This window comes from Hyla sarda, chromosome 7, assembly GCF_029499605.1.
Source record: "Hyla sarda isolate aHylSar1 chromosome 7, aHylSar1.hap1, whole genome shotgun sequence".
Classification (NCBI taxonomy): domain Eukaryota; kingdom Metazoa; phylum Chordata; class Amphibia; order Anura; family Hylidae; genus Hyla; species Hyla sarda.
Genome location: NC_079195.1, coordinates 59,704,068 through 59,729,425, shown reverse-complemented (window position 1 = coordinate 59,729,425; position 25,358 = coordinate 59,704,068). Strand labels below are relative to the sequence as shown.

Sequence of the window (25,358 nt, the reverse complement as noted above, 5' to 3'; positions counted from 1 at the left end):
TTCTCATGAGAAACCACTGATCAATGTAAAAGATCAGTGTGTGCAGTGTTATAGGTCCCTATGGGAGCTATAACACTGCAAAAAAAAAAGTGAAAAAAAGTGAATAAAGATCATTTGACACCTCCCCTATTAAAAGTTTGAATCCCCCCCCCCCTTTTCCCATAATAAAAAAAACTGTGTAAATAAAAATAAACATATGGGGTATCGTCGCGTGCAGAAATGTCCGAATTATAAAAATATATCGTTAATTAAACCGCACGGTCAATGGCGTACGCGCAAAAAAATTCCAAAATAGTGCATTTTTGGTCACATTTTATATCATTAAAAAATGAATAACAATCAACAAGTCCAATCAATACAAAAAGGGTACCGCTAAAAACTTCAGATCATGGCGCAAAAAATTAGCCCTCATACCGCCCCATACGCAGAAAAAAAAAAAGTTATAGGGGTCAGAATATGACAATTTTAAACGTATACATTTTCCTGCATGTAGTTATGATTTTTTCCAGAAGTACAACAAAATCAAACCTATATAAGTAGGGTATCATTTTAATCGCATGGACCTACAGAATAAAGAGAAGGTGTCATTTTTACAGAAAAATGTACTGTGTAGAAACGGAAGCCCCCAAAAGTTACAAAATGGCATTTTTTTTTTCAATTTTGTCTCACAATGATTTTTTTTGCCATTTCGCAGTATGGATTTTTTGGTGCTAAATTGAAAGAGTTATGATTTTTAAAGGTAAGGAGGAAAAAACGAAAATGCAGTGACGCAGGTGAGGGGGCGTTTACATACAAAACATAATGCAAAAAAAGTTAAAAACAGAGAGAAGGTGTCTACTGTGATTTTATATAAACATGCTTAAATCAAATCTGTCATTCAAGCCGAGATTCTTTAAGACTTGAGTTCTTATGATCCATCGCGCTTCTTGTTGCAATAATAGTTTTCTTCTGTCCATGCCATCTTTTGCATTAATTCTTTCAATGCCACATACCTTTAAACAGTTATAATCGTTGTTGTGAACTTCTTTTAGGTGTGATATAAATCTAGGAGCTCCTCTCCCCGTGTAAATGTGCTCTCTGAAGCGGGTGTGTAGAGCACGATTGGTACAGCCGACATAAAAACGTCCGCAAGTGCAAAAGATGCCATAGACGACAAAAGACATTCAGTAATATATGCAATCTTTAATGGTGATGTCTGTACCTCCTATTTTCGGGTATTTACCTATGTACATATAGGGACACCACGAACAGGATGTTACCCCTGGGTGCAGTATTTTCAAGCCAGGTTGTATTTCTATTGGAGAATTTACTTTGCGTCAGGATATCTCCTAGATTCTGGCATTTTTTAAAAGCAATAAGGGGTTTATTGGTACTGATGTTGGTTAAAGGGGTATTCCAGGCAAAAACTTTTTTTATATATCAACTTAGCTTCTGAAGTTTTCTGTCTAACTGCTCAATGATGATGTCACGTCCAGGGAGCTGTGCATGATCGGAGAATATCCCCATAGGAACTGCACAGCTCCCAGGACGTGAGTCATCAGAAAGCAGTTAGACAGAAAAAAACAACTCAACTTCAGAAGCTAATAACTATTGCAAGGATTAAGATTTTTTAATCAAAGTAATTTACAAATCTGTTTAACTTTCCAGAGCCAGTTAATATATATAAAAAAAAAGTTTTGGCCTGGAATACCCCTTTAAGTCAGGATCGTTTTGAATGATAAACCAGTGTTTATGAATGATGTTTCCTATTTGTGTGGACATAGAACTGTAGCGAAAGGAAAATGAAAAACATTTGGTATTGTTCAGACTGTCAGACTTTCGTTTCCTTTGAATCAATGTGTTGCGGTTTTTAGATTGAGCTTTTTCCAAGGCTTAATCTAGAATCTGAGGAGAGTGACCTCTTACTCTGAACCGATCATTAAGATCCTTGGATTGGGTAAGAAAATCCACATCATTATTATTGGTTCTCCAGAGTCACAAGAACTGGCTGCACAGGACTGCAGATTTCGTATGTGAGGGGTGGTAACTGGCGTAATGAAGTAATGAATTACCCGCTGTGGGTTTTCTGTAACCAGAAACAATGACTTGCCCTTCTTCTTTTTTAGATATTAAAACGTCCAGAAATTCCAAACATTGACGACTGATTTTATATGTAAATTTTAGGTTCATATTGTTAAGATAATTTACAATGCAGCAGAACTAAGTTTTAACCAAACACCAACATATACTGGCCGGAAACAAACAATGAAGTGAGGCAGTAGCCATAATGCAGGTGGCATCGCCCTAAAAGCACATTGAGCCCGGGTTAATATTGGGCTCAGTATTGAATTAATTCTCATTCAGTTTATGGTATACATACATATATATAACTATTCCCGGATGGGAAAGGAGTTACACTAATTACTGGAGAGAATATTGATTAATGCCAGAGATGTTGGATGTAGTTTTAACTTCACATACCCTCTACCATTTTATATGATATTAATAAACGCTAAGTTTTATCGGTGAAGGAATCAAGAGGGATTAATGTGCCTTTTGGGCACAACTGTTGATTGGTGTTAATAGTGTAAACACTCTTTAAGCATTAATCAGGTTAATGGGGCCCTATGGTTATCTCCAGCCTAATGTATGATCCCAGCTTTACAAACATATATTGCCATCACCCATATAGTGGACAATAGTCCTTTCAGGTTATTTATTCAAAATACTCACACTTTGTAACTATAATAAAAATATGAGCTTTAAGAAACATAATATTGTAAAAAAATATTACTAGAAGATCTAGTGTATATTTTTGGAATGTATATTTTGTGTTTAGGGGAGGTCACTCTCTTCACCAGCATGTCTCCACTAGACATAGAGAGAACGCCCGAGGACAGCAGGTGCAACTATGGCAACATAAGAAATATTCGAAGAATCATACATGATAGAAGGACTATCTAGATTTCTATCTGTAATGTTTTCAAAAAATACATATTCTGTTAGTCACTAAGAATGATACAGCTGCGGTATTAAAAATGCCAGGGTGAGTTTTCATGAAAATATCTGTCCACAAGCAGCAATGTCAACAAAGGTTACAGCACAGTTAGGTAGTAAGCATTGGTTGTAGATATGAATTCCTCTTGAGCCATTGTTGTTTACAAACAGCAAAATCACAGATAATCAGTATCACAATCCATCCTGATGTTAGCCCTGGTATTCGTTCTCTCCAATACTTACCCTCCTCCCATGTACTCTCTCAGGTGGCAGCTGCTTCTTATGAATGGCAGCTGCATCTCCCAATCACTCACCACCCAAGATTGTCAGTGTATGACTGTGTTACCCACCTTCTTATACAGGTACCACGGTAGACAAATAACTGTGACCCTTTCTTATTTCTGATGTGAACTACTTCTGCAGTACATCGGCCATCCAGGCCATGTTCACACACCGTAAAATTGTCTTTTCTCAGCCATAAACTTAGGATCACACTGATGCGAAGTTTATGGCTAAAAACCTGTAATTGTAAGGTGTGTGAACATGGCTTTTAACAGCCACTGTCACAAACGACTTCAAAAACAAAAATGATTATTTCTTATCATAGCAACCACAATATCAGGAATGATTTTTAGTTCATGGTCACATATCATTACATCATGGGGTCATTAAGAGGGAATGGAGAGGGCTCTGGACTCATGTCCGCTCTATACCTGGCAGACCCCGTTTGTCTTAGACAGAAGCACTTAGTTCAGGTTATTGTATGATGTGTTTTTCTAAAAGAAAAGGGTTCAAGTTTAATTGCAAAAAGTGATGTAATGTACACAGTGACTCCTTCAGCAGAATAGGGAGTTCAGCTCTGGAGTATAATCCAGGAGGTAATTTAGGACCAGTATAGTATAAATAATGTAATGTGACCTTGCATTTACTGCAATAGTTAAATTTCACACAATACATGGGCGGTGGTACTACATCATGGAAGCAGCAGGTCACTCAGACACTTATAGTCTCATCCAGTTACCTTAGGAAACTTTGAGTCAACTGAAGTGATGCACCAGTCCCCAGGCAGCCTGATGTCAGTGACACCACTTGGCCATCAGACCGCAGTGTAGCAGCTGCGGCGCTTTCTCCTTTACTGACTGTTCTGCCCCTCTTTGGCAACATCAAGGGCATGTTTATGCTGACGTGCCTGCACACAGCTGTCAGGATCCAGAGTGGTATGCAGGGTAGACACAGGTAGTGGATCCTCTATGTCAGTGAGGTCATGGCGTGGGCCGTACCAGGGGAACGGAATCTAAGGGGTAACTGGTTTTCACCAGAGCCCGCCGCAAAGTGGGATGGACTTGCTGCGGCAGGTAACCCCCAGGTCATTCCACCCAATAGAGACTCAGCCTCACTGACTGCTGAGTCAGGCGCGGTACAGAAGTACTAGGCAAAAGGCAAGGTCAGACGTAGCAGAAGGTCAGGGCAGGCAGCAACGGTTCGTAGTCAAGGGCAACAGCAAGGGTCTGGATACACAGGCAAAGGACACACGGGAACGCTTTCACTGGCACAAGGCAACAAGATCCAGCAGGGAAAGGAAGGGGAAGTGGGTTAATATAGTGTAGGGAGGTGATTGCACTGATTGGGCCAGGCACCAATTAGTGGTGCACTGGCCCTTTAAATTTCAGAGAGCCGGCATGCGCGCGCCCTATAGAGCGGGGCCGCGCGCGCCGGGACGGGAAAGAAGGAGGACGTGGAAGGTGAGTGACATGGGGCGCGATCTGAGAGCGGGCACGTCCCATGCCTCGGATCGCGTCCCCTCCGGTGACACGGGAGCAGCGCATCCGGTGACACCGGAGTACTGCATGCAGAGGCACGCCGCAAGCGCTCCGGGGAGGCAGCGGGACCCGGAGCGCTCGGCGTGACAGTACCCCCCCTTGGGTCTCCCCCTCTTTTTAGAACCGAGGAATCTGTGGATGAGATCTTTGTCTAAAATATTGGCCTCGGGTTCCCATGATCTCTCCTCAGGGCCACAATTCTCCCAATCTACCCAAAAAATATGTTTACCTCGGACGATCTTGGAGGCGAGGATTTCTTTAATGGCGAAGACATCAGAGGAGCCAGAACTGGAGCGGGAACAGTGACCTTGGGAGAAAAGCGGTTATGTACAAGAGGTTTGAGAAGAGACACATGAAAAGAGTTAGGAATGCGAAGAGAAGAGGGAAGATGAACCTTGTAAGAGACAGAATTGATTTGATTCTTGATTTTAAAAGGCCCGAGGTAACGAAGACCCAACCTGTAGCTAGGGACACGAAACCGTATGTATTTGGCAGAGAGCCACACTTTGCCACCCGGGACAAAGACAGGAGGAGTTCTTCTCTTTTTACCTGCATGTCTCTTCATCCGAGAAGAGGCCAGTAAGAGCAACTTTTGAGTCTCCTTCCAGATAGCGGAGAAGTCCCGGGTTACTTCATCCACGGCAGGAACTCCAGAAGAAGTGGGAATGGGAGGGGGGGCAGCAGGTGACGGCCGTACACCGCAAAAAATGGAGATTTGGCGGTAGACACAGAATTTTTGAAATTGTACGAGAATTCAGCCCAGGGCAGAAGGTCGACCCAATCATCTTGGCGGGAGGAGACAAAATGTCGCATGTAGTCACCAAGAATCTGGTTCACTCTTTCCACTTGTCCATTGGATTGGGGGTGATAGGAGGACGAGAAATTTAATTTGATCTTTAATTGATTACAGAGAGCTCTCCAAAATTTTGACACAAACGCCTCTATCCAAAACGATATGCGTGGGAAGCCCGTGAAGACGAAAAATCTGCAGAAAAAATTGCTTCGCCAACTGAGGCGCAGAAGGAAGGCCAGGAAGCGGAATAAAGTGAGCCATTTTGGAAAAACGATCAACGACCACCCAGATGACAGTGTTGCCATGGGATAAAGGAAGATCAGTGATGAAGTCCATGGCTATGTGGTACCAAGGCTGTTCAGGCACCGGCAGCGGAAAGAGAAGACCTGAAGGCTTCTGGCGAGGGGTCTTGTCACGTGCACACACTGTACAGGCTCGTACGAAATCGGTCACATCTTTTTCCAGGGAGGACCACCAATAGTGTCTGGCAATCAACTGTAAAGTCTTTTTGATTCAAGCGTGACCGGCCAGAAGGGAGGAATGGCCCCATTTGAGGATCCGGAGGCGAAGACGGGGAGGAACATAAGTCTTTCCTGGAGGGATAGGCACCAGAGAAGCAGGAGCAGTAGAGATCAGGGGGATGATGTGCTGAGGAAGGGTCTCGGCTTCAGAGGCATCGGTGGTACGAGATAGAGCATCAGCCCTGACATTTTTGTCTGCGGGATGAAAATGGATTTGAAAGTTGAAACGGGCAAAAAACAACGACCATCTAGCCTGGTGAGGATTTAGCCGCTGGGCGGATTGAAGATAAGACAGATTTTTGTGATCTGTATAGATGGTGATGGGATGAAGGGATCCTTCCAGAAGATGTCTCCACTCCTCAAGGGCCAACTTAATAGCCAATAGTTCACAGTCTCCAATAGAATAGTTTTTTTCTGGAGGAGAAAAGGTTTTGGAGAAAAATCCGCAAGCGACATTTTTTCCTTTAGCAGATTTTTGTAGGAGAACGGCTCCGGCTTCAACTGAGGAGGCGTCAACCTCGAGGAAGAAGGGCTTCAGAGGATCTGGTCTGGACAAGACTGGAGCCGAGGAGAAGGAGGCTTTGAGGTGGTTTAAGGCTTCCTCCGCCTGTGGCGGCCAGGATTTCGGATTAGCATTTTTATTAGTCAGTGCTACAATAGGATCAACGATGGTGGAGAAGTGGGGAATAAATTGACGATAATAATTTGCAAATCCGAGAAATCTTTGGATAGCTCGTAGACTAGTGGGACGAGGCCAATCCATTACCGTAGATAGTTTATCAGGATCCATTTGAAGACCTTGACAGGACACAATGTATCCCAGGAAGGTGAAGGCTGCTGCGTTTGAATAGACACTTCTCAATTTTGGCGTAAAGTTGATTTTGGCGTAGTCGCTGGAGCACTTGACGGACATGAAGGCGATGTGACTCTAGGTTGGAGGAAAAAATGAGGATGTCGTCAAGATAGACTACCACACAGGAGTACAGCATGTCCCGAAAAATCTCATTAACAAAGTCCTGAAAGACTGCTGGAGCGTTGCATTGACCAAAGGGCATGACTAGGTATTCAAAGTGACCATCTCTGGTATTGAAGGCGGTTTTCCATTCATCTCCTGCTCGAATACGGATGAAGTTATATGCGCCCCTTAGATCAAGTTTAGTGAAAATCTTAGCTCCACGCAGTCGGTCGAAGAGTTTGGAGATGAGAGGCAGTGGATAGCGATTTTTTACAGTAATTTTATTGAGACCGCGGTAGTCAATACAGGGGCGTAGAGATCCATCTTTTTAAGCAACGAAGAAAAATCCAGCTCCAGCTGGAGAAGAAGATTTCCGGATAAAACCTCTTTTGAGGTTTTCCTTTATGTACTCAGACATAGCTTGTGTTTCCGGGGCAGAAAGTGGGTAAATCCTACCACGGGGCGGTGTGGTACCAGGGAGCAGGTCGATAGGGCAGTCATAGGGTCTATGTGGAGGTAAGACCTCTGCTTGCTTTTTACAAAAGACGTCCGAAAAGTCCTGATAGGCCTTAGGAAGACCTGGCAATGGAGTAGCAAAGGAGACCTGGCACGTAGAAACTGGGTGGAGACATCGCTTGTGGCAAGAAGTTCCCCAATTCTTAATGTCCCCGGTGACCCAGTCGAGGCTAGGCGAATGACGTTGGAGCCAGGGCAAGCCCAGAAGAATTTCAGAAGTGCAGTTGGGTAGCACAAAAAATTCAATATGTTCATGATGGTGAACTCCAACACTCATGAGTAGCGGTTGAGTGCGGTAACGCACGGTGCAGACCAGTCTCTCTCCATTGACGGATGAAATGAAGAGAGGTTTGACAAGACGGGTAACTGGAATATTGAATCTGTTGATTAGGAAGGCTTCAATGAAACTTCCTGCAGAACCAGAATCCAAGAAGGCCACAGCGGGGAAGGAAGTATTAGTATTAGCGGGTATGGCAATCCGCACGGGTATAGTCAGTCGTGGAGAGGTAGAATTCACACCTAGCAACGCCTCTCCTACATTAACTAGGTGTGAGCGTTTCCCTGACGTGGAGAACGAATGGGACAGTCCTTTAGGAAATGTTCAGTACTAGCACAGTACAGGCACAGGTTTTCGTTCCTACAGCGAGTCCTCTCTTGTTGGGTCAGGCGAGACCGATCCACTTGCATAGCCTCCTCGGCGGTAGGCACTGGACCAGATTGCAAAGGATGCTGGAAGAGAGGTGCCAGGGGAGGAAACCACCTGTTGCGAACAAGATCCTTTTCCTGACGAAGCTCCTGGCGTCTTTCAGCGAAACGCATGTCGATGCGGGTGGCCAAATGGATGAGTTCAGACAGGGTAACAGGAATTTCTCGTGCGGCCAGAACATCTTTGATGTGACTGGATAAGCCTTTTTTGAAGGTCGCGCAGAGGGCCTCATTATTCCAGGATAGCTCAGAGGCAAGGGTGCGGAACTGAATGGCGTATTCGCCCACTGAAGAACTCCCTTGGACTAGATTCAATAGGGCTGTCTCGGCTGAGGAAGCCCGGGTTGGCTCCTCAAAGACACTGCGTACTTCTGAGAAGAAGGACTGGACAGTAGCAGTGGCAGGATCGTTGCGGTCCCAAAGCGGTGTGGCCCAGGACAAGGCCTTTCCAGACAGCAGGCTGACCACGAACGCCACCTTAGACCGTTCTGTAGGAAATTGGTCTGACATCATCTCCAGGTGTAGGGAACACTGGGACAGGAATCCACGGCACAGTTTAGAGTCCCCATCAAACTTGTCTGGTAGAGACAGGCGGAATCCACTCACTGCGGAGGAGATGCAGGAGCTGGCGGAGGAGATGGTTGCTGTTGTTGCGGCAGAAGCTGTTGCAGCATAGCGGTCAACTGAGTCAGCTGTTGTCCTTGTAGCGCGATCTGCTGTGATTGCTGGGCGACCACGGAGGTTAGGTCAGTGACACTGGGCAGCGGGACCTCAGCGGGATCCATGGCCGGATCTACTGTCAGGATCCGGAGTGGTATGCAGGGTAGACACAGGTAGTGGATCCTCTATGTCAGTGAGGTGATGGCGTGGGCCGTACCAGGGGAAAGGAATCTAAGGGGTTACTGGTTTTCACCAGAGCCCGCCGCAAAGAGGGATGGACTTGCTGCGGCAGGTAACCCCCAGGTCGTTCCACCCGATAGCGACTCAACCTCACTGACAGCTGAGACAGAAGGACTAGGCAAAAGGCAAGGTCAGACGTAGCAGAAGGTCAGGGCAGGCAGCAACGGTTCGTAGTCAAGGGCAATGGTAAGGGTCTGGATACACAGGCAAAGGAAGCACGGGAACATTTTCACTGGCACAAGGCAACAAGATCCGGCAGGGAAAGGAAGGGGAAGTGGGTTAATATAGTGTAGGGAGGTGATTGCACTGATTGGGCCAGGCACCAATTAGTGGTGCACTGGCCCTTTAAATTTCAGAGAGCCGGCGCGCGCGCCCTAGAGAGCGGGGGCGCAGGGACAGGACAGAAGGAGGACGGGGCAGGTGAGTGACATGGGGCGCAATCCGAAAGTGGCCACGTCCTTCCGATGACACAGGAGCAGCGCTCGCGGTCAGCGGCGCTGACCGGAGTGCTGCATGCAGAGGCATGCCGTGAGCGCTCCGGGGAGGCAGCGGGACCCGGAGCGCTCGGCGTGACAACAGCATGTCTGCTCCCAAGTAAAGGCAAGACTTATGGCTTAAAGCGCAAAGCAGAACTAAAGTGGAGTGTTCTTGGTGGACCAGCCTTGTGCAAGTCTATGGCTCACTTGTCAGCAGAGAGGCCCCAGTGTGCCACCTGTGTCTTAAGCCTTTCAGTACTTATCAGTTGCTGTATGTTTCAGAGGAAGTTGTGTAGTTCTTTCCAGTCTGAACAAAGTGCTCTCTGCTGACACCTCTGTCCATGTCAGAAACTGTCCAGAGCAGGAAAAATCCCCATAGCAAACCTCTCCTGCTCTCGATAGTTCCTGATATGGACAGAGGTGTCAGCAGAGAGCACTGTGGTTAGACTGAAGAGAACTATACAACTTCCTCTGTAGTATTCAGCAGCTGATAAGTACTGGAAGGATACAATACAAGAATTTAGGTGCACTACTGTGGGAGATGTGAACAATGACATTGGCTAACCCTCAACACTGAAGTTAAAATTGATACATTCGCCAGTAAATCCTAATATGAAGGACATACCTGAGCCCGCACACCAACGCCAAGGTTTCTCAAGTGGCACGGGACCTAACACTAACCTACCTGTTAGTGATAAGCAAAACCAGGGGCCACATACAATGGGAGGAGGGAGGCAGACTATAAGCCCCACCTAAGTTGGCTGATGTGGTTGCCGGCCTCACAGGTGGACCTTAATGCTGCCTAGAATGCTGCCTAAAGGCACATTAAATGTGGAGTTTTTGTATCTCCAAGTATACAATTTAGACAAAAAAAAGAGCAACTGGCAGGCAGGAGGTGCTCAACCCCAATTGCAGCTGTGCATATATACTGGGGAGCAGATCCTGCCCTTGTGGTCTGTTGCTAAGGGTGATCTCCAGCAGAAAAATGCATAGAATGGGTGATGTCTGCAACACCACAATGGCATCCTACACCAGATAAACAGTGTGGATGTGTAACAATTAGAATAGAACATCAGTGTTGAGGGTTAGACAATGTCATTGTTCACATCTCCCACAGTAGAGCAAGCACCTACATTTCTGTATTGTATTATTCTAATTGTTACACATCCACACCGTCTATCTGGTGTAGGATGCCATTGTGACACTTGTAGTTTGTTGCAGGCATCCCCCATTGTATGCATTTTTATGCTGGGGATCACCCTTAGCAACAGACCACAAGGGCAGAATCTGCTCCCCCAGTATATATGTACAACTGCAATTGGGGTTGAGCACCTCCTGCCAGTTGCTCTTTTTTTGTCTAAAGTACTGGAAGGATTAAGATTTTTAAATAGAAGGAATTTACAAATCTATATGTATATTAGTGTATCATAGAGCGCCAGAGGATACTGTGGGTAATGGACTCTGCTGCACAACTCCAGTACGCTTCCCTGTAGGGCGTACTAATATTAACAAAATGTAAAAAATAAATACAAATAGGAGTGTGCGCTGAGAAAGCAATGCAAATAAATGATAAATAAAATAGGTGGGTATATGAACCTACCTTATGATAACGATGTATTGTTGAAACTAATATAGAATGAACATCTGATGCGAGCAGCTAAAAATGGATATAAATGAAATATGCTAGTTGAAATATCCAAATGAAAAAGCATTCAAGGTGTATGCGTAATGATAGAGATGTAATATAATACCTGGATAACAGATAAGGCGACTGATATGGTGTCCTAAAACATATATAGGATAAGGGTGTTATACGTGTGGAAAAAAAAAAATAATTGAAAAAAAAAAAGTGATTCCTTCCCAAACTGAGTGGGCTGACTTTTCAGGTACTGCAGCGCTGCATCTAGCAACAAAAAATACTCTTTAGTAAGCTGCTATTGAACGTGAATGGTATAGGGCTGACTACTTTTGTTTTCAGAGGGTACCTGTAGTCTTCTGATGTCCGTAATCTGTTCCGGTAGGTATCACGATCTTCTTGGCGGGGCAGTGGGAGATCGCTCCGGCCGGTAGCGTCTTGACCAGACCGCGTCCACGACGCACACTGGCTAGATGGAGTAGGCCGTAGATAGTGACGTCACTATGGGGGCGTGTGGTGTCCAAAGTAGGGATCGACCGATATCGTTTTTTTAGGGCCGATACCGATAATCGGTGGAGGTTAGGGCCGATAGCCAATAACTTATACCGATATTCCGGTATAAGTTATCGGCTATTTATCCCCCTGTGACACCGCTGCAGATCATTGATTTAAAGCAGGCGCTTTAAAGCAATGCACTGCAGTGGCTTTTGCGGTGCCATAGGCTGCCGCCGCCACCACCCACTTCTCTCCCCCTACCTGTCAGGGTGGTCCGGGCCATCCTTCCTTCCTGTAGTGTCCGGCGGCATTCCGGGTGGAGGGTGAACCGGTCCGGGCTGTCCTTCTTCTCCGGGGGTCATCTTCTCCACTCCGGGCAGGCTCCGGCCTAGTAACGCAGCATAGACGCCGCTGCGCAGTGACGCCCGTGCGCAGCGACGCACCTGACGTCACGGCGTAGCGGCGTCTATGCAGCATACTAGGCCGGAGCCTGCCCGGAGTGGAGAAGATGACCCCCGGAGAAGGACAGCCCGGACCGGTTCACCCTCCACCCGGAATGCCGCCAGACACTACAGGAAGGATGGATGGCCCGGACCACCCCCATTACGGGTAAGTTTAATTCTTTTTATTGACTCGGAGGGTGGGGGAGGGGCCCGACCAGTATAGCAGTATGGGCAAAAATCCATACCGGTATACCGCCCAGCACTACGGTGGGGGGTGCGACGCGGTGCGGTGGGTCGGGGGGGGGGGCGGGGGCGGTCACGGTGCGGTCGCGGTGCGGCAGGTCGGGGGGGGCTGTGCCGAGGTAATTGCCGATACCGATAATGCCCAAAATCGTGATTATCGGCCGATAATATCGTCCATACCGATAATCAGTCGATCCCTAGTCCAAAGGGCTTAGTGATGACGCGTTTCGGAAGTACTGCAGGCTTTCTTCATCGGATTTTTTTTTTCCACACGTTTTTCAACACCCTTATCCTATATATGTTTTAAGACACTGTATCAGTCGCCTTATCTGTTATCCAGGTATTATATTACATCTCTATCATTACGCATACACCTTGAATGCTTTTTCATTTGGATATTTCAACTAGCATATTTTCATTTATATCCATTTTTAGCTGCTCGCATCAGATGTTCATTCTATATTAGTATCAACAATACATTGTTATCATAAGGTAGGTTCATATACCCACCTATTTTATTTATCATTTATTTGCATTGCTTTCTCAGCGCACACTCCTATTTGTATTTATGAATTTACAAATCTGTTTAACTTTATGCCACCAGTTGATTTGAACACATTTTTTTTTCCACTGGAGTACTACTTTAAACCCAGCCATCCCAAACAGAAACTTGATTTGTTACAATACAGTTCTATCCCATAGCAATCCAGGTTTCCCATCCACAACACCACTACCAATGAAGGTGACAATGGCTGGATGTCAATGGCAGGACTCATAATGGGTGCCATGACAATAAAAAAAATGTTGTAAAGCGCCTGGAAATGGCCGGGGCAGAGACATAGGCATGTAATGAGGGAGTCACATGAGTCTTGATGGTGGACAAGGAAATTATGAAGCTGCTCATGCTGGTCGGCTGATTAAACAATCCTCTTTACTGATGGTCTGTCTGGGCTGTCCAGAACCTGTTCGCCATCAGTGTGTGTCCTCATGTAATCATTGCTCCCAACACCTTATAATTACCGTATTTTTCGCCCTATAGGACGCACCGGCGTATAAGACGCACCCAATTTTTAGGGGCAAAAAATAAAAAAATAAAGATTTTGAACTCAATAGTGGTCTTCAACCTGCGGACCTCCAGATGTTGCAAAACTACAACTCCCAGCATGACCGGACAGCCGTTGGCTGTCCGGGCATGCTGGGAGTTGTAGTTTTGCAACATCTGGAGGTCCGCAGATTGAAGACCACTGCATAGGAGGTAATACTCACGTCTCTGCTGCCGGCCGGGTATCCTCGCTCTCCATCGCCGCCATCACGTCGTTACGCATGCCGACGCATGTACGCGACGACGTGATGACGAGGAAGGAGAGCGCCGGCCATACAGGGGATCCCTGAATGGAGAAGACACCAAGGAGGCAGGTAAGGTCCCTCCCGGTGTCCTGTAAGCACTAACCCGGCTATTCAGTCGGGCCGTTCGGGACCGCCGCGGTAAAATCGCGGCGGTCCCGAACAGCCCGACTGAACAGCCGGGTTAGTGTCACTTTCCCTTCAGACGCTGCGGTCAGCTTTGATCACCGCATCTGAAGGGTTAATGCCGGGCATCACCGCGATCTGTGATGTTCTGTATTAGCCGCGGGTCCCGGCCATTGATGGCCGTAGGGACTGCCACGATAGGGGTGTATTCGCCGTATAAGAGGCACCGACTTTTTTCCCCCAGTTTTGGGGAAGAAAAAGTGCATCTTATACTGCGAAAAATACGGTATGTTAAATTAATTCCCTTTTATAATTGGCTCAAAAAAAATGCTAATTTAATACTGGACCTATGAGCACTCTTTTCATGCAAAATTATAGCATCTATTTACTGTATTTAAGCTATTGTTTCATATGAATTTGATGAATAGCTCAAGTTAAAGCACATGTAAGTTCATAGAGTCCTGTTGAAACACAGGTGAGTACACAACCATATAAATATTTTTGGCATCACAGTAAAAGAAAAAATATCATGTGTATAATGCCTTCCACAATGGGCTCTTTGTTGTAGATGATCCAGGATGGTACGACTAGCAGCGCTTACGATATAGTGGAAATGCTAAATATTGTGATCACCAACCCTCCCAATACCAAGGCCAAATATTTTCATCTATTTCCTATTTAAAGGGATTATCCAGGAAAAAAAAACTTTTTTTTATACATCAACTGGCTCCAGAAAGTTAAAGAGATTTGTAAATTACTTCTATTACAAAATATCTTAATCCTTACAGTTCTTATGAGCTGCTAAAGTTGAGTGGTTCTTTTCTGTGTATATAGAACGCAATGTATGTAATAGGTTATGCGTCTCAACCAGATATAGGGAATTCACCTCAGCATCAAAGATCAAATTATAGTTAGATAACAACTAAAGAGTGTTCCAACAAAAGGTGTGCTTAATACTTAACTTTTACTAGATTTCTATTAAAATCCACCAATTTCAAATAGTGCCTGTGTATACCAACACCAAACGATATCATCGTAAATTTTATCATCGTAAAAATGAGGCTCTGCTGGTCCCTGCCAGCCACAAATGCAATACTGGAGTAATGGTCAGAACCGCCGACGTGTTTCTACCACCTGGTATAGGGTGGTTTCATCAGGGAGGTATTTAACCCCGCCCCATCAGGGAGGTTCTTAACCCCGCCCCAGCCAGGCCTTGTTCGGCAACTCAACTTCAGCAGCTAATAATTATTGGAAGGTTTAGGATTTTTTTAATAGAAGTAATTTATAAATCGGTTTATCAGTTGATATAAAAAAAATGTTTTTGTTCCTGTATTACCCCTTTAAGTTTGACTTAAAGCCAGTGATCTGATCATTTTTGCCACACTAAACCTTATGCCTCCTCCTGTAACCAGAGAAGCCGGTGCCCATCCTATACCCACTCATCCATGACGTCTAAGTAAAATATATGCCATATATTTATTGTATAGTAAAAAGTAAATTGTGTAAGAATAATTTGTCACATTTATAGTTTTTACAACATCCTCATTGTAAAGTCTATGTTCACTTACAACCTTGTTCTATTACAAAACTCTAACACTCTGAGATTTAATTCCTCATTACTTTTCTTAAAAAATTATTTTTACAGGGATTGAACAATTTTAAAAGATGATTCATTCGAGTTACCTAGGACTTTCTCTGGTATTCATAATACTCCCTACGGCCATACGATCTCAAGTAAGTGTGAATGTTAGCAATAGTCATGAATCATGAAAACCACCTTGGACCAAATGTACTGTGACTACATGAAATGACTAAGTGTAGAGTTCTGTACCTGCCCCTAGTCAGGAGAAGACCTGACATGTGTTGATCTTCAGGATGGAACATTACAACTGACAATTTACAGTGCCAGGTTGCAATACATTTAATCCATCCAGGAAACTTACTCTTGGGTCCTGCCCCCCAGCTATTGGAAAAAATGTGTATCTACTTTCTACTGCACTTTATTGTAGATAATTAAGCAACAAAAGTGAAAAACGTAAACTTCTACTTTCATTATAAAAAAAAACAACTTTTGACATGTTGCAGGGACAGGTCAAAAGTTTTTACCAGTCGCTGTCCCCCACTGATCACAAGATATAGCTGTGTGACATACGCAGCAGAAGCACGCTTCACTCACGGCCCGTGCTCAGCCTCACTGATTTCAGGTTATGGCTCCATTTCATTTACAAATTTGCTATTTCCGTCATGCACTGTGGAAGTAAGAAAAGAAAGTTTCAAAGAAACGAAAAAAGAAGAATTTTTAACAGGAAGCTGTTAGGCTGAGACTTGTGGCCATATTACTCTTATCTACTGGAACAACTAAGATCTAAGACTGCCTATTTAAAGAGTACCTGTCACCAAATAAAACTTTTAATATAGTGTTCCTTGTGTAATTAGCAGACACTTTCCTATTCACTTGCTTTTAAAATTATCAACATAAATAAGTTTCAAATGTAAAAGAAAAATCGGCCACTAGGTGGCTCTGTTCTGTTCCCTGCTGCAAATAATACATTGAGTTTGGTCTCTTCCCGGCCTGGCAGGAGACCAAACACAGAAAGTGTTTCTCTGCACTGAGCTTGATTGACAGCTGCACAGAGCCTCACTGAAAGCTGCAAAGAGCCTCACTGAAACTGGCATAGAGCCTTACTGAAAGCTGCAAAGTGTCTCGCTGAAAGATGCACAGAGCTGGAGGTCTTCTATTTATCACAGCACTGTAACAAATGTGAAGGTGGAAGTGATCCCCCAGCAGGCTTCGGTGAAGTCATGCCTGCTGGGAGATTGCACTATGTGAGCAAGAAGAATGGTAAGATACACAGCTTTTTAAAGCTCTGAAATTTTTTTAAGAGCGGGAGGGGTGTTAGAAGTAGTTAGAGAACATAGCCTGAGTTAGTTTAGAAAGGTTTTTTTGGTGACAGGTATCTTTAACACATGGTTGTTCACAATGACTTGCATGCAATATCAGTTATAGTCCACAGACAAGAGTGATGCTGATGCTTTTTCTCTAAACTTAGAAAACCCATATGAAGCGTTACTGTCATTAAAGGCGATATCTCTTGGTAAAAAAAAAAGTATCCCATATCCGCAGGATAGATCACGGGGGTCCGACTGCTGAGGCTTCTCCAATTCAGCACTGAGATCCCAACCAAACAAAATTTTTGATGTGTCTGTGTAGCGATAGGTGTCCTTTACAAACTAATATTTTTGGAGCAAAACAAGATCACAATTTACAATTTAGCTTCTTATTTGTCACTTTCGCTTCCATGTAAATCTTAACAGTAATTCTCATGTGAATTTCATCTTTCTTTGTAAGGAGTTATTGTCACTAGCTAAAGTAGAACATCCTGATATCTGTTGCATTGTGCTGAACAAAAGGCCCCTGATATCCTTTGCTGTCTTTGTATCCATTCTTCCTGTGTTTGGAGCTTTATGATATAGAGTAACTCTGTCTTAAAGTATTTCATGTTCCTTGTCTGTGACTTAGAATGGCAAAGCCAAGTTGTAGAATTACTGCAAAGCCATTTTCAATTTTAGGAAATGTCACAATAAATGAGTTTTCCTATATCTTTGGACAAATCATTATAGAATCATATAATAAAATATTATCTAATCTGTGACTTTAAAGGGGTACAAATGTTTTCAAATCCACTGGTGCCAAAAATGTATACAGATTTGTAAATTGCTTCTATTTAAAAATCTTAATCCTTTCAGTACTTATCAGCTGCTGTATGCTACAGAGGAAGTTGTATAATTATTTCCAGTCTGATCACACTGCTCTCTGCTGACACCTTTGTCCATATCCAGAACTGTCCAGAGCAGGAGAGATTAGCTATGGTGATTTGTTTCTGCTCTTGACAGTTCCTGACGCAGACAGAGGTGTCAGCAGAGAGCACTGAGGCCAGACTGAAAAGAACTATGCAACCTCTGTAGTATACAGCAGCTGATTAGTACTGGAAGGATTCATATTTTTAAATAGAAGTAATTTACATGTCTGTTATCCAGGAATCGAAAAACAGAGCCACTTTCTTTCAAAACCATCTGTCTCCAGGTTGGGTGTGGTTGTGCAGCTCAGTTCCATTGAAGTGAATGGAGACAAGTTGTAATACCACACCCAACCTGGAGACAGATGGGGAGCAGTTTTTCGATTCCTGGATAACCCTTTTAACTTTCTGGCACCAGTTGATTTGAAAACATTTGTTTACCACCTGAGTACCCCTTTAACCTGACTCCCAGTAACTAACACTGTGGATTGTTTTGTTACCTCACATACCCTATTGAGTTAAAAAAAAATCTGTTTGGCCAGCACTTTTGCTGCAGGTTCATCTTCAGAAGTTAGGGCCCTTTCATGCTATAGTTTCAGGAAATGGACTCTGATGTAGACAACATGTGCTCTATTCATTTGTATGAAAGTGCCATAGATACTTATCCCCTATCCTGAGGACGCCTTTAAACGGTTATCCCAGCAACCAAAACGTTATTTGTACCATATAATCTAATTTGTACAATATAGTCCCATCTCTGGTGATAAAACCCTCTCCCTGCAAGCTGAGAGAAAAGTATTGGGCTATGTAGGCATGTTCTGTAAAAGTGAGCCAACAAGGAGCAAGGGTGCATATAACTTTCTAGTTGGTGGGACGATACAACTCTTCATAATGATGTGTATTGATTTTCATTCAAGGTTGTCCATCAGAACAACCCCTTCATATAAAACAGTCCCTTGACCATCAGGTGATCATTGCTCAATTCTCAGGTTTTATTACAAATACCCCTTTAAATAAATGCTCCTTTTCTTCAGGGTGCTCCTGTGAATATCCACTCCAGCTAATTGAAAAGATCCCAAGTGGTAAACTTTCTCTATGGTATTCATACCCTATAAGCATATAGAGCCAGGTGTACTTCTATTGGGGACTGATTCTCAACTGGTTCTCATCTTCATTACTGTTAATTATTTTTATGTGGGAACCATGGTTATTGATTTCACTGATAGACCAAATGAAAATGATTCTGGTCCATTTGTTCTAATTTATTAAGATTTTCTTCTTTAAAGATGGAGGTAAGTGATCCATTTTACTACATTCTTTATTTCTGGCAACCACACTGGTCCTGTGGTTTGCTTTTTTCTTTTCAATTGTATCTTTCCCTCACAGTTTTAACTAATAACTGTCTTCATTAATTTATGGTCTGAACTTAATTTAAGCGTACCTGTTAGATCCCACACACAAAAAATGTTTTACTCTGTACCTAATCCTTGCCATGTACATTTAATTGTTATGCCTCTATCACCAATATTTAGTATAAAAATTCCTCTTTTCATTAGCTTACAGTGTTAGAAATCCTCTCAGGTGAAGGGGGCGTGTCCCTTTCTTGTGGTGGTGGGAGGGAATTGGTGCATCTGCTCATGCAGGCTTGTAAATTAGTCATATTTTGTCCATGACTCATGGACAAGCCTGATGCTGCTGTAAAACTAGTTAGTGTCCCAGTAGGTACAGGGACCCCTAATGGTGGGATTTTCAGGAGCCGATTTATTTAACCACTTAAGGATTCAGGGCGTACCTGTACGCCCTAAGTCTGCTCCCGTTCTATAACTCGGGTCGGGCCCGGCCTCTAACAATGGCCAGGACCCGTGGCTAATAACGCCTGGCACTGATCGCGGTGCCACACGCTATTAGCCTTTTAGACGTTGCATGCGGAAATGTCCGAATTTTAAAAATATATCATTAATTAAACCGCATGGTCAATGGCGTACACGCAAACAAATTCCAAAGTCCAAAATAGCTTATTTTTGGTCACCTTTTGTATCATGGAAAAATTAATAAAAAGCAATCAAAAAGTCTGATCAATACAAAAATGGTACCGCTAAAAACTTCAGATCACGGTGCAAAAAATTTGCCCTCATACTACCCCGTACACAGAAAAAAAAAAAAAGTTATAGGGGTCAGAAAATGACAATTTTAAACGTATTAATTTTCGTGCATGTAGTTATGATTTTTTCCAAAAGTACCATAAAATCAAACCTTTTATAAATAGGGTTACATTTTAATTGTATGGACCTACAGAATAAAGAGAAGGTATAATTTGTACCGAAAAATGTACTGCGTAGAAACAGAAGTCCCCAAAAGTTACAAAATGGCATTTTTTCTTCAATTTTGTCGCGCACTGATTTTTTTTCTGTTTTACCGTAGACTTTTGGGTAAAATGACTGATGTAATTAATAAGTAGAATTGGTGGCGCAAAAAAAATAAGCCATCATATGGATTTTTAGGTGCAAAATTTAAAGAATTATGATTTTTAAAGCTAAGGAGAAAAAAACGAAAGTGCAAAAATGAAAAAACACATGGAGTCCTTAAGGGGTTAATTTTCATCAGTAACAACAATATATAAAATTTTGGGATCTGACAGTGGCCTTTTAAGTCTGCATCTAGTCTCCCCTACGATGTGAAAGCTGGAGTTCTGCTGCTAAAGGATAGCTGCCCCAAGAGTGGTCCCAGTCTAAGTAACAGCTGTTCAAGAAAGCCAGACAGCCCCAGTGCCAGACACTGGAAACACAGGCAGAGGTGAGGCTGGTACAACAGGTCTGCGGCTTTGTGATAATAGTAGAAGACACAGAACAGTCCAGAATGGACTTACAAATAAGGAATTATGGTACTTATAGTTGGAGAAAGGGAACTCCAACAGGAAATAGCCAGTTCACAAAAAGCTAGCCACAGTGTCATGGTAATCTCACAACATAGCCATTTAGCCCCAAGACAAGCAAGGATCCTTCTTAAAGGAGATATCCAGTGGTGAAAAACTTATCCCCTATCCTAAGGATAGGGGATAAGTTTCAGATCGCGGGGGGTCCGACCGCTGGGGACCCCCACGATCTCCTGTACGGGGCCCCGACAGCCCACGGGATGGGGGCGTGTTGACCAAAGCACGAAGAGGCGGCTGACACGCCCCCTCAATACAACTCTATGGCAGACCCAGAGTGCTGTCTTCGGCAATCTCCGGCTCAGCCATAGCGATGTATTGAGGGGGCGTGTCAGCCGCGGCTTTGTGCGGTAGTCAACACGTGCTATATGGACAGCAAGCCGGGGCCCCATACAGAGAGATCGCGGGGGCCCCAGTGGTCGGACCCCCCGTGATCTGAAACTTATCCCCTATCCTTAGATTACGGGATAAGTTTTTCACTACTGGACTACCCCTTTAAGCATGTCCATTACTGTCTGGCAGGTACATACTAAAATCACCTTATAGTGGATAACCCCTTTAGTAAAATAGAGAGTGAATAATAAAGTAGAAGGGGGAAACCATTTTTGCAAAATAAAAAATACCTTACTGTGAGGGAAGGTCATCTTCGCAAGTCATTGATCAAAGGAAAATCCCATCTGTTGAAGCATACGTAATAAATTAATTATTTTTATCAACCCGAAACTCAGAGGGGAAGATTTATCAAAACCTGTCCAGAGGAAAAGTTGCTGAGTTGCCCATAGCAACCAATCAGATCGCTTCTTTCATTTTTGAAAAGGACTGGTTGCTATGGACAACTCAGAAACTTTTCCACTGGACAGGTTTTGATAAATCTCCCCCAGAGTGTACCTTTGCATTTCATGTGTGCAGAATCAGACACAGCTCTTCATATCTAGGTTGCCATACTGTGTTTTGATGTAATATAAAGATGTATAGATTATGGTGATTCTCTCTTCATTCTGGTTTATGTTCTGTTTTATAGTCCAGAGCTGAATTTTTACCTCTGCCTATTGTCATGGGAAACAGTAGACAAGCTAGCTGCGAGCCACGTCCCCTCTACTTGAGTTGGTATTATGGAATGAGATAGAGATGCTTTCTAAGCCTGCATTCACATCTCCTTTTTGCAATACGATTCTCGTATCCGGTTTAAGTGAAAAAGAAAAACGTATGGAAGCGTATGGCAAACCGTATGTATAGACATTTCATAGAAAACCGCATGCCAACTGCAGCATCCGATTGTGTAAGTTTTGCATCATTTACGGTTTTATCCGTGTTTTTTCCCGTACACAAAACCGTAGTCTACTACGGTTTTATGTCCGGGTGAAAAACCGGATACAACCCGTATAGGTTTTTTTTTTTTGTTTTTTTTTTAAATGGTTGTCTATGGGAACCGTACTGAACCGTATGTGCGTACGGTTCCATCTGGTTTGCACAATACGGTTTTGCAGTTTGCACATGCACAGTGCACGCCGAAAGTTCTACCCACAAATAGAACAAGAAGAACTTTATTTAATTAAGGACAAACATAAAATCATATCAGTTTTTTTTTCTTCAAAAAACATATTAAACCGTATGCAACCGGATATCCATTTTCAAACCGTATACGGTTTAAAACCGTACAGAGGTCTATACGGTTGTACACGGTTGTATACGGTTCGGTCCGGTTTTGAGACATATGTTTTTTTGCCTGCCATGATTTGACTACACTACAGGATACTGGAAGATTTCAGCTCTGGGCCCTGCAGAACTGTGAATGCAGCTCTGAAAAAAATGGGGTTCAAAAGTATATTACCTCAATCCTCTCAAATATGAGGAATGTTTTATAATACAGTATGTGCTGGATACTATGAATACAAGAGAAATGCAATTTATTGTAAATTCTATTTTTTATATGAATCCAGAGATTAAAAATACTGTACTTCTATTGCCCAGAACTGTAATATCCAATTTTAAGAAGCTAATAAATAAATGCACCATAGCATCATAGCAGTCATGTAATATTGATAAGGTCCTGTTTGAAAAAGGATAAATAGTAGATTATGGTCATGTTAGTGCCTGTTCTGATGAGAGGCACGTGTCACCATAGTATGGTCTGTATAATAAGTATTATCAGGCTGACAGCGTACACACTTTAATGCATCTGAGTTAGATAGACATGCTGCATCTTGTTTAACAGTGGACTGACAAACTCAAAGATCCCATAGTCATATCATACAGACTGGAAAACTATATAAATTCATATCCAGCGTCCATTTGGCATTGGGCAGTAAAGCTTTTATTTACATGCATTGCCTTCAACTGTGTCTGCATATAACATAAAATATGACAGCGCACAGAGCCAATGACTCCCTGCCCCATCACCTTGTAGGACATAGACTGCTTTAGGACTACAGCCTATAAGTAATCAGAGCTGTCGAGGACTAGAGCATTTGTTTTGATATCACTGTATTGTGCTGCCAGCACTGAGAGGCCTACAGCAGGGAGAGGACCCAACCATTCAGTGGGTGGGTGTGGAGAGGTGAGTTTAGTTTTTTTTCCCCCCATTGGCTTAAAGAGGTTATCCAGTTATTAAAAACTTATGCCTCTGGATGGGGGATAAGTGTTTGATCCCAGTGGTCCGACACCCTATGACCTTCAGAATAGGGCCTGGCTCTTTCTGCTGAGTTTTCTGGCAACCACCTTTTGAGACATACTCATCTGTCCCACCTCATCTGGTGAATGGCTAAGTGGGCCGTCACTGCACAGACTAGTATGTCTCGGAAGGTAGGCACCCTGTTCTAGAGTTCACGGAGGGTCCCAGAGGTTGGACCACCGCAATCAAACATTTATCTCCTATCCTGTAGAAAAAGTTTTTAATAAATGGATAACCCCTTTAACTACAGCAACCTAAATACAGTTTTCGGCACAGAGAGGCCTAACTATAAGTGCGGGGGCACATTTCGTGCTTCCATCTCAGCACATAGAAAATGTCTACTTAGCTGATCAGTGGATGCAGCCCACCATTAAATGGCTGACCAGGCATTTTCTGGGCAAAAAGACTTATAGGGGTACTCCGCCCCTAGACATCTTATCCCCTATGCAAATGATAAGATGCTAAGGGATAAGATGTCTGATCGCATGGGTCCCGCTGCTGGGGACCCCCGTGATCTCGACTGCGGCACCCCAACTCGCTCTGTGCGTAATGATAGGCGATGCAGGGGACGGAGCATCGTGACATCACGGCTCCGCCCCGTGACATTACGTCCCACCCACTCAATACAAGTCTACGGGAGGGAGCGTGGCAATTGTCACACCCCCTCCCATAGACTTGTATTAAGGGGGCGGGGTGTGATGTTATGGGGGCGGAGCCATGACATCACGATGCTCTGTCCCCTGCATCACCCCATCATCAAGCACAGAGCCAGTTCTCTCTGTAGTGATGACGGTGAGGTGCTGCTGCATAGATCGCAAGGGTCCTCAGCGGCGGGACCCCCACAATCAAACATCTTATACCCTGTCCTTTGCATAGGGGATAAGATGTCTGGAGCGAATTACCCCTTTAAGCAGAAAGCACTCAACAGTTGGGACCAGACCCTCTTAAAATGGCAGCAGCAGGGTAGCAGGTGAGTTCCAGTGTTTTTATCCCTCCACCCACACCATGAGCACTTTTAAGTACAAAAATATTTATCCTGAAAAAACCTTAAAATTGGTACTCTGCATTTAACTTTTTTTTTTGCCAATCCTGCCCAGCTGCCAACAAAGAAAAAAAAAATTCCAGTCACTCTCCCGGTGCCTCAGATATCACTGCCCCATCCTCTGGTGCATCCCTCTTACTGGTTGCCAGGGGTCGATGAATCAGACTGCAGCTCAGCTAATCGCTGCCCGTGGTTATCTTCCACCTCAACCAGTCATTGGATGAGCAGCAGTATTGCCCAGCACCGGCCTTCTTTTTGATACCATAGCCAGATACGTCACACTGCTCCTCAGTCAATCACTGGCCAAGGCGGTACATCATTGGGGCCAGTGATTAGTTAAGATATGGTCTGATGCTTTAACCCCCGGCATTCGGGCAACCTGGAAAAGGATCACACTGGAGGATGGGGTAGCAATACCGAAGGCATCAGGGAGCGGTGAAAGATAAGTACAGGTTTTATTTCTATGACGACAGCCTGGGCAGGTTTATCAAAAAAGTTAAACACCAGAGCATCCCTGTCAGTCTTTTGCAGTCTACACAAAAAAGTGACAGAAAACGTCAGCCTATTGTATGCATTCTATTGGCAGGTTAACAATACCTTCAAAATAAAACAAAAGTATAAAATAATCAGATTTAAAAATTATATCATTTTCAGATTATGCAAACTGGAAATAATAAAAAATATTCCTTTAGTACTTTAAAATGTGTAGAATTGTTTATTATATATCATATATTCCAATTCTGATGATAAAGAAGTTGCTGATAAAACATAGCACAGTTTCCGGCTACTATTTGATTTCGTCATATTATAAAGTTGTGAATTTTAATCATATCTTAAATGAATGACACGCTTCATGCCAAACCAGGCAAGTGTGAACAAATCATTAGCAGGGACTTCCTACTTCCATTTATGGCAAATATAAATCTAAAGTTCTTTTTTTTTCTTTAAGAAATCCGCCCTCTATCCACGT

General features: G+C 43.6%; 2 protein-coding genes across 3 annotated transcripts in view; one reads left to right on the top strand and one right to left on the bottom strand.

Annotated features, from left to right (window-relative positions):
* SFR1 (SWI5 dependent homologous recombination repair protein 1) overlaps nucleotides 1-21,324 on the bottom strand; it is a 71,822-nt gene extending 50,498 nt beyond the window's left edge. The window contains exon 1 of the mRNA XM_056529193.1: nucleotides 21,304-21,324. The gene's annotated coding sequence lies outside the window, so the exon portion shown is untranslated. The remainder of the gene's footprint in view (nucleotides 1-21,303) is intronic.
* Nucleotides 15,595-25,358, top strand: part of COL17A1 (collagen type XVII alpha 1 chain) — a 67,646-nt gene continuing 57,882 nt past the window's right edge. The window contains exon 1 of one of the 2 annotated variants that reach the window (XM_056529178.1): nucleotides 15,595-15,683. The gene's annotated coding sequence lies outside the window, so the exon portion shown is untranslated. Of the gene's footprint in view, nucleotides 15,684-21,536; nucleotides 21,611-25,358 lie in introns of those variants that run through there. The other variant, XM_056529180.1, reaches the window with a different exon arrangement.